This window comes from Rattus norvegicus, chromosome 4, assembly GCF_036323735.1.
Source record: "Rattus norvegicus strain BN/NHsdMcwi chromosome 4, GRCr8, whole genome shotgun sequence".
Taxonomy (NCBI): Eukaryota; Metazoa; Chordata; class Mammalia; order Rodentia; family Muridae; genus Rattus; species Rattus norvegicus.
The window spans coordinates 114,596,254-114,606,217 of NC_086022.1; the positions used below are offsets into that span (position 1 = coordinate 114,596,254).

Genomic DNA, 9,964 nt, shown 5'->3' on the forward strand with positions numbered 1-9,964 from the left:
ACAACAGGGGTCAGCAGCTTCTGTTCATTGGTTGGGTGCAAATATCTGTGTCTGATTCTTTCAGCTGCTTGTCGGATCTTTTAGAGGGCAGTCATGATCAGTCCCTTTTTGTGAGCGTCCCCATAGCCTCAGTAATAGGGTCGGGCCTTGGGGCCTCCCCTTGAGTTGGCTACCCCTTTGGGCCTGTCCTTGGACCTTCTTTACTTCAGGCTCTTCTCCACTTCCATTCCTGCAGTTCTTTCAGACTGTAAGAGTCAGAGTTTTGACTGTGAGATGGCAAACATCCTTCATGTGATGTCCTAGTTAACTTATGATTATCCACAGTACCGAATCATAGCCTCAGAGAAGTAAATGAATAGGGATTGTCCTGTTCTTATTCACATAGTATACAAAACAGGAAACTACTTTGGGGAGTCATTACATAAAGTACATGATACACCAAGTATAGGAAAAGCATCAAATTTCATTCTAAACTAAAATAAAAAAGAAGAGGAAGAAGTGACACTCACAAAATAGTCTTAATCAGGTCAGTTTGATCATCATACTCTCTCCTTGGAGAAGTTTTAAGTGTTTGCAATAAGCCCTTACCTGAATGTACTATACCAGTCTAGAACAAAGCCGATCTCAATATAGAAGTTTCCATACTAAACTGAGTGGAGAAGTGATTAATGTGTGGGCTTTCAGTGTCTCAGCAGGTTTATTACAGCCTTTTGATTTCTGAAGAGGTCCCCTGCCCCCCAGTTCTCCTGTGAATTAAATACTGTCGAAGGCAGTCTTAAACCTTAAGTTCTGAATCCCTGGCATTAGAAGTAGAAGCTTACTTTTCAGACTGTCCCAATATAATTATGATAATTAAAATTGGTCCGACTATTGATAATCTGAGGAACGTTCCATTATCTAATTTGCTTCTCTCCATGACACTGCGAAATAAGTAGGCCAGCCCACTGAATAAATTTAGAGAAACTCATGCTCAGAAAATTATTTCAATAGCATTTACAGTGTCATAAATCAAGAATGTAAGAAAATTAAGAGTCAAATCAACATGTGATACTCCAAATAGCCTGGATATTAAAAATATTTCAGTGAAGTATTGTTTGTTTTTAATGACACAGCTCTATAATTTGCTCCTATTTTATTAGATATTTATTAGATATTTGTACACATACAGTTGTTTGTATTACTAAAAGAGTTTATATGAAAGTATAATAAAGAGGTTGTATTGATGTAAGAGTATATATGATGTATATGGTAAATACATTTGGTGTGTGTTTGTGAGTGTGTGTGTGTGTGTTTGTGAGTGTGTGTGTGTGTGTGTGTGTGTGTGTGTGTGTGTGTGTGTGTATAAAAACTGCTGAGCCCATTTAGGGTTCTTTGTATGGATTTGAATTCAGGCATGACTGTTCTGTGTTAGATAACCATTTAGGGTTTCTTCCTTGAGAAGCCCAATTTGCCCTCTCTCTTCAGTTGTTAGTTGTCTGTCGCTCTCGATCTAAGGTTGGGGCCCTAGGAGATTTCTGCTGTCCAAATTGCCAGATCAATTGGTGTCTTTGATTTTTTGGGTTCTATTTGGCAGCCACAGTGTTGAGGTTTCATGGGTCTATCTTCCTTTTCATATTTAGAAATCACCAACTAGAAGCAGATTATTGGTCCTCTGGGTCTTAGAATTTTTCTGCCTGCTCTTCTGCTGTGTCCTCTGACCCTTAGGGGTTGTGCTGTGTGTAGTCAATGGGCCTGGACCCCCACAGTCAGTTATATCATTCCTTCACTTCTATCAGTATGGCTTTCTGAAATGGCTTCAATCTGCTCACAAAGAAGCTTTTTGGTCAGGATTGAAATCTATACTTCCTCATGGATATAAAGATACATATTTAGACTGTGGTGTTGGAATTATGCTGACTAATGAAGTATGTCCTCCTTGAAGGTCCATGACCTCTAGAGTCCCAAGGGTTGCAGTTGTCCAGTGCCAGGCATGAGTACCTACCTGTTGAGAGAGCCTTAAGTCTAATTAGACAGCTCTTAATTACCATAAAAATGTCAGTGATATTATTGATTTTATTTTGCACTTAAATTTAAAATGAGGTGTACAGAGACTACAATATCTGATCAAATCCTAATCAAACATTATGTGCCAGGCATTACACTGAAGTTTTTACTTATTATTCAAAAGACATGTACAAAGAAAAACATAGGTCACCGTTTTTTTGTGTGTGTGACTTGATCACCTGTAGCCTAGGCTAGCCTCCAAATTCTGTATAAGTATGCTGCCTTTTCAATGTCTAATCCTATTAGCTCTGCCTCCAAAGTACTGATAGTACATCACCACATACAATTTATTTGGTTCCAGAGATGGCACTGTGGGCTTTGTGCACACTAACTAAGCATGTTGCCCAATGAGGCACACCAATGGCTCATTTTGTATCTTAAAAATGTATACTTATATGTAACTTTAATTTTTTAAAATATTATTTTTAATGATGATTTTTAAAGGTTTTAACCTTTCTTGTAAACCCAGCACCCATCAGAGGTATTGAAAAAGAAAAGATATGTGGAAAGTGGACCTGTTTAGGATGGTTCTTTGGATAAACTCTTCTCTGAGTTATCTGGAAATCAGCAGTTCAGTTCACAGTGTAGCAGGCATCGGCAACTCAATGATCCACTCGCAAACACCTCAGGGATACAGGAATGACAGGAGACAATCCGATATGCCTCGCTCAGAAAAGCAAAGGTTAGCAAAGACAAGCGACCCATAAGCACTACGCAGTTAGCTGTACCAGCAAGCCAAGCTCTGTCTCCATCACTCCATGGAGTCTTGTTCATACTCTCCAAACAGCACATGTCTTGCCTCAGCGTGGGTCTTGTTTCAGCACCTGCATTTAATCAGTCCAAGCTCTTGGAAGTGGCAATAAACTACAACACACCACAAGAAGTTTTTCTTTTTCCTTTCCCAACCTTTTAGGTTGTTTCTCTCTATGGAGTCCTGACAAATGTAGCTCAAAGACACAATGTAAGGCAGACCAATACATGTGTGTTGTGAGTAAAGAATCTTTCATGACTTGTTCTTTCACATACTTGCTTTAACAGAACATCATCTCTCCTGTGTCTGCCTCAGCAAAATGCTCCTTAACTTTTCACACCTGTGTCCACTTTAACAAACTGTTCTTTCACATTTACCACAGCAAAACACCATCCAAAGAACCCTTAAATTTCCACTTCACTTATGTAAGAGAATGTCAGTTAAACGATTGAAAACATGTTTCAAGTTATAAAAGGGTCTAGATAGAAGGATCAGTGGTTAAAAGTACTTGCTGCCTTTCCAGGGGGCTTGAGATCAATTCACAGAACCTGTATTAGGAAGATGACAATAGTCTATAACTCAAAATACCTGGTACATTATGCCCTCTTTGAGCCTCCACAGGCACCTTTCCCCATCAGTTTAAAAACGCACAACCATAAAAAAATGAACAGGTAGATAGATAAAAAAATAAATCTTTAAAAGTAAAAATAATAAATTATAAGTAAACTTCATATCTGAAATCATACCACATATAGATATTCTCTACTCTTAACATTGAACTTCCTGTTCTTTGCTATGAACTCAAAATAACTATCAAAGTATGCAGTTTATTCCTATTCTTCACACCTGACTTATCTAAGAAATTTTGCTCATTTTTATATAAATAAACAAACACATCTGAGTCTCTTTAGATAGTTTCAAAAACTCTAAAACCCAAGTCCCTAATTTTTTTCCAAATGACACTAATGCAGTTTTTGCCAGTACATTTTTGAATCCACCTTGTTTAATTATTTATTTGAAGAGCATACTTATAATGCAAAATTATTTTATACTTCCCCAGAGAATATTTGGGTAAAATATTTATAGAGTTGGCTCAAGATTACACAACCAAACAAAAGGCTGTTGGTGACACACTGACAGTACTTAACCCCAGCATCGACTGTCCATTCACAGAGACATGTTGAACTCACTCCTGGCTCATAGAGGGAGAATCATATTGTCCCTGAAATCCAGGGCTTTTTGACAGTGAGTGTGGTTGACTGCTGCCCTGCCATGATTCTGAAACAAAATGAATAACTAGCAATAAATAACTTTGTTTTGCCTATGCTGTTTTGAAAGACAAACCCGCCCTGCTAATAAGTTAGTTCGGTGAAGCCCAAGAATCTTGAAGAAACTGGAAGATTATGGTTTGTGAATAAGACTAAGCTTATCAAGAATCAATTACTAAGTGCATCACCAAGGGGCTCCTTGGACTCTATTCTGATCTAGCAAACATTGACTACTGATAGATGCTAACGAAGGGACAGTGTCTGTCTTGAGTTCTGTACTCAAGGGTGAGTCTACCAGGCTCAAGTGTAGAGTTCTACACTTACATTTAAACAGACTGCCCTGGATATAATCAGCTGGTTACAGGATAAAATAAAAAGGTATGAATGTGGGAGAGGGACTTAGGAGGAGGAAGAGATATTGAGACCAAATTTTCTTTTTTAAAAAAATTGGGTATTTTATTTATTTACATACCAAATGTTATCCCCTTTCCTGGTTTCCCCTCTGGAAACCTCCTATCCCCTCCCCACTCTGTCTGCTTCTGTGAGGGTGCTCAAATACGCACTCACCCACTCCTGCCTCACCACCCTAGTATTCATCTACACTGGGGCATCAAGCCTTCCCAGGACCAAGGGCCTCCCAAAATTTTCTAGGTTCAGACTCCATCTTAGAGACCCTTACTGAGAATTCAACCTAAATTCAAGTTAACTAACAGGCAGTACCTAACACCAGTTTCTAGGTTACTCCCCTTTTCCCACAGTAAAATCTGTGTCTGGCATCCATTTTCAGGTTATTCCCCAATAAATCTGCACCCCCAATTTACAAGCCCACCCCTGACACTTCACTTCCTAGCAACCACCAAGCAGGAGGAAAGAAGGAGTTAAGTTTAGGGTTTGGCTCCCAGCACCAGTCAATTATGTTAAAGGCCATAATGGCCAACCAATCAGTATGTACCAGGCTAGATACCCATGTCTTACCTCTAGAAATGATTGCCTAAAACTATGCTCAGGGATCCACCTTCCTCCTATATAGGGGGTTGGCAGAGAGACCAAACTTGAACTTAAATAGAGACTCTAAGACAATTACATCAGATTTGGCTCCTTGGTGTCCTTTTGGGGTTCACGAATATTTCCTAGCACAACACTATGGACAGGGGCTGGAGGGGGTAGGATGAAAATAAACAGAATGCATTATATACTTGTAAGAGGTTGTCAAGAAATATATTTATCCAATTGAAAAGACCACGGAGTAGAGAATGATTTCTCTCTATAATTGTCATTTACATCAACCGCTGTGTGGGGGTTAATCATTTAATAGAGAACGTGCCCATTAAAGAAGAGTGTGCTCAGGTTTTAGAAATCCCAGGCATTTTTTGCAAAGGAAGCACAATGGTTAAGTCTCTTACCAGTGATACAATTCTCAGTAAGCTGTACCAGTCAATAGGTGACCAAGAACTGAGCTGTCTCACAGACAGAGCTTGCATTGATTCTGTGCCATATTGCTCAGTTTCTTCTTGTTTCATTTTAACGTGTAAGTGCTGATGTTAATTAGTAGAACCAAAGGGGTGGAATAAGAAGGGGAAGAAGCAAAGAGTAGAAAAGGGGGATGAGGATATGGAAGAGGAGGACAGAAGAAAGAGTGGAGGAGAGCAAGAGGGGAGAGTAGAAAAACATCTTAGGAATATTTAGACAACTCTACTGAAGGAGTATACACTGTGACAAGATTATAGGTTATTGCTGGAAAGGCTCGTGGTCTTCCGAATTCAAAGGCATTTGTCAGGATTTTTCTTTAGGTTGAGGCAAACAATCTATTTATTTTGCAGTACATTCTTTAAGGATGACAGCCTAGTTCCTTTGCTTCAAATATGCTAAATTACCACAAGAGAAATGAATATATTTAGCTTCAGATACTATAAGCCTTTGCCAAGTTCAGCAGATTAAAAGAGGAGATTGACAAAATTTGGTGAGAGAAAAAAAATACAGTGTATTTTTGAAATGACAACTGGCTTAAAGAATAAAGCGATTTACAAAAGCTGCTTAGATAAAAGACTACTCCAGTCTTCAGTGATCAGGATATTTTATCCATAAATGCATTTATAGGTATTTATGGTAAATTTAAGTAATAAAAACTGGGAATTACTATGTTAATATTCAATGGCATTTATTATTTAATGTTAAATATATTGACTCAGCTTAAAGAATATATTTAAACTAGTTCTCCAAATAAATAAGGCTTGGGTTACACTACTAATATAGAAAACAAAGTCACAAAAGCAGAGTGTGTGCTTTAACTGCATAAAATGTTATAATAATATGTGTTCTGGTCAAGATGAAAAAGATGATAAGTGACTTTGTTTTTGTCTTTTGTCCAAGAGATCTAAACGACAATGAAAACATAAATATGTCCAAAAAACAAAATACCGCATGGGTGAAGGAAGCAGACAAGGAAAGAAAACCTACCAATAAAGGACAGAGAAGGCAGAGACATATTTTTGGTCTCAATGGGAACCAAGAAGTCCTGAGCCTGCCTCTCCTTTTCATCTCCTGAGGAAAATTGAATCCTTCCCACACTTGGCCTACATGGGCAAAACTCATCATTGCCATTAACAGCCTGCTCACTCCAGCACCCAAATTAGTTGATTTTCACTAATTAGAGAAAGAACAATTGAGTTTTTATTGCTGCTTGGCTTTTGTACATGTATTCATGAGAAGACTAATGTGTGTGGGTATGAGTGTGAACATGCACACAAAGGCCGGAGCCAGCAGTTGACTGCGAGAGTCCACGCAGCACTTCCTACATCGCCAAAGACAGGTCGTTCAATGCCATGAGGTCCACTAATTTTTAATTCTAACCTGTGATTAAGTAATGTTAAATACCAACTGGCTGCAAAGCTTACTGCAGGAGCTTTGTCTCTGGTGGTAGTGGTCGCTGGTGTGCTTAAAATAGAAAACTCAAAAGGTTTAGCATAAGACATTTTTAATGTGACTACGAAATGTCTCCATATGTGAGATGGATAATACAGGTCCATAAAAATAATTCTATTGACAAAAACACATACAGGAAGAGAGGCGCTACAGAAGGTAATGGGGGCTGTCAGCAGGAAGGGAGTTGATTCACTGTGGCCTGCATGTTATTTCATGACTCTGAGATATGGTGAATCAATCAATTCTTCATAAAATCTCAACCCCCTGCCTACTATCTTGATTAGTATAGGTCCCATGTATCTATGTACTTATGTGTCTATGTATTAACTCTCAAAAGATGACTTTCTTCTTTGTGTGTGTGTGTGTGTGTGTGTGTGTGTGTGTGTGTATGTGTGTGTTGTGTAGGTCTTTGACAACTTTAGGTGTTGGTCATTGCCTGTCAGTGTTTAGGATAGTGTCTCTTGTGTTCTTCACCTGTGTTCAGTGGACTAACTGGGTCGCCAGCTTCAGGAATACTCCTGAGAGTCTACCATTATAATCTAGGCAAGGAGGAATCTAGGTGCCTGGTGCTGTGTCAGAATTTTTGGAGGCTTTGTGGTTTTGAACTCCAGACCTCATGATCAACCAACAATCACTTTACTCTCTCAGAAATCCTACAAATATGTTTCATCATCACAACACAATTATCTATTTATAAATAATATTTATAGGATGTATTGCACAAAGTGACTTTTCACTTTATTTACAGAAGACAGGAGAACATAGGCATTTTTCTGAATTATTTACTGTTTCATTTCTGAGCCTATCATTTTGTCACTACAGTGTATGGCAGACATGTGAACAAGCCTGGATAAACAAATCTCCATGTAAGGTCTTAAATGCTGAGACTAATTTGGCAACAGCTCTGTAGTTTACTTTTTCTTGTTCCCTACGAACTATACTTGGTTCATGCTTGAGACTTCTAGGGAGGTCGTCACTGTCTCAGAACTGCTCAGAGGTTTGTCTTTATCTAACAGAGACATGGCAAATAGAACTAGATCAATGGACCAGTCAGTCTTCTAAGGAGGAAGGATTTGAATGTGCAAGCTTCCCATCAGATCCTGGTACTAGAAACCTTGAATAACTATGGAATATTTGGCTTGTGAAAGAGTAATGTCATATCATAAACATGGCTTTAGTGAATTAGCTTCATGTCTTTCAGTGATCAGTTTTCTGTAGTTTTTTTTTTTTTTTTTGTTGTTGTGCTTAATCCTATTTCCAAACCGCTTTCCTTTTATTTTATCTTTTGCTCTGATCTTGATCCTTGCTTGGTTATTCATTCTGTTCCCTGCTGTAGACTGCTCCTTATGACCTAGTTTGCTTTGGGTTGAGGTCAATCTTACTTTTGCTGTTATCTTTGACCTGAGATAGGGGATGCGTCATTTTCACCAAGTTTCCCTTCAATATGGAGAAGCTTAGTGGTATGTGTAGAATCTAGACGAAGATGTAGGTTTAAGACATGACAAGCAATTTTAATTTTGTTCCCTCTTTCAATTTCTTCCCTCTCTGAATCTCTCTTTACCTTTGTCTATCTTGGGATCTCTGTCCTTCTCTTTATTATTACTGTTATTGTTACTGTTATTATTATTATTATTTATGGTGTTGGGTGTTGGATGCTCTTACTAAACCAGTAGTCTGTCAGTGAATTTCATCCCCAGGCATTAAATTTCCAAAAGGTGGTCTACTTCACACAACAGCAAATTGTCAAATTCTTTGGCTGGTGTTTTTATCTTTAACCTGCACCATCTTTTCATAGACTGATGGTTGTTCTTAAGATGCTTTCATATAGAAGACACAGATGCATGCCTGGAAGAAAGGGACACCTAATTAGAAAAAGTGTTTTGTGCATTCTCCACAAATCATAGAATTGATTCCAAAGAAGAACAAAGTTTAGATTCATGGTCATTTTAATTTGCTGTTTCAGGTGTTCAGAAGGGTACAAGAGATGAACAAAACAGATAGGATAGGAAGTGTGGTAGCCCTGTGATGGACAGTGAGGGAGTACTGGGTGGCTGGGAACATCTCATCTGCTTGTTCTGCCCAGAGAGGATTGGAGGCAACTGTCCCAGTGTCTGCTTTTATTTGTTTGTTTTTCAGTAGCCTTGCCACTGCAGCAAGGACAGTGCAGCTGTTGATTCCTAGCTCTGTGAGAGCAGATCTGATTACAAATAATTTTTTTTTGCAAACCACGGTTGCAAATAAGTAAGTCAAAAACAAATTTGTTGAGATGATAAATAGGCCAAAACAAATTTTTTCCAGTCACTGATTTTACAATTTTTCCATTCACCAACGCCTGTTTCACTTTTAAAAACAGCAATTACTCAAAGTAAAGAAATTGTATTCGGATGGTTTCTAATTCTAAAGATGGTGCTCAGCCAGCAGTAACCTCTCTGCCTACAACACATGATTCCCTTAAAAACGCAGATAGTTTTTTTTTTTTTTTGGTTGTGAGCCTAGCCTTTAACGGCTGAGCCATCTCTCCAGCCCAAGCAATCCAGGATTTTTGGTTTGTTGTTGTTGTTTTTTTTTTTTTTTTTTCGGAGGTGGGGACCGAACCCAGGGCCTTGTGCTTGCTAGGCAAGCGCTCTACCACTGAGCTAGATCCCCAACTGAGAATAGGTCCCCTATTGAAGGAATCAGAGAAAGAACTGGAAGAGCTTGAAGGGGCTCGAGACCCCAAAAGTACAACAATGCCAAGCAACCAGAGCTTCCAGGGACTAAGCCACTACCTAAAGACTATACATGGACTGACCCTGGACTCTGACCCCATAGGTAGCAATGAATATCCTAGTAAGAGCACCAGTGGAAGGGGAAGCCCTGGGTCCTGCTAAGACTGAACCCACAGTGAACTAGTCTATGGGGGGAGGGCGGCAATGGGGGGAGGGTTGGGAGGGGAACACCCATAAGGAAGGGGAGGGGGGAGGGGGATGTTTGCCCGGAA

At 39.1% G+C, this 9,964-nt stretch overlaps 1 protein-coding gene across 4 annotated transcripts in view; it reads left to right on the forward strand.

Annotated features, from left to right (window-relative positions):
• The window catches only part of Lrrtm4 (leucine rich repeat transmembrane neuronal 4), a 790,914-nt gene that overhangs the window by 492,471 nt on the left and 288,479 nt on the right, over nucleotides 1-9,964 (forward strand). The gene's annotated exons all lie outside the window — the stretch shown is intronic.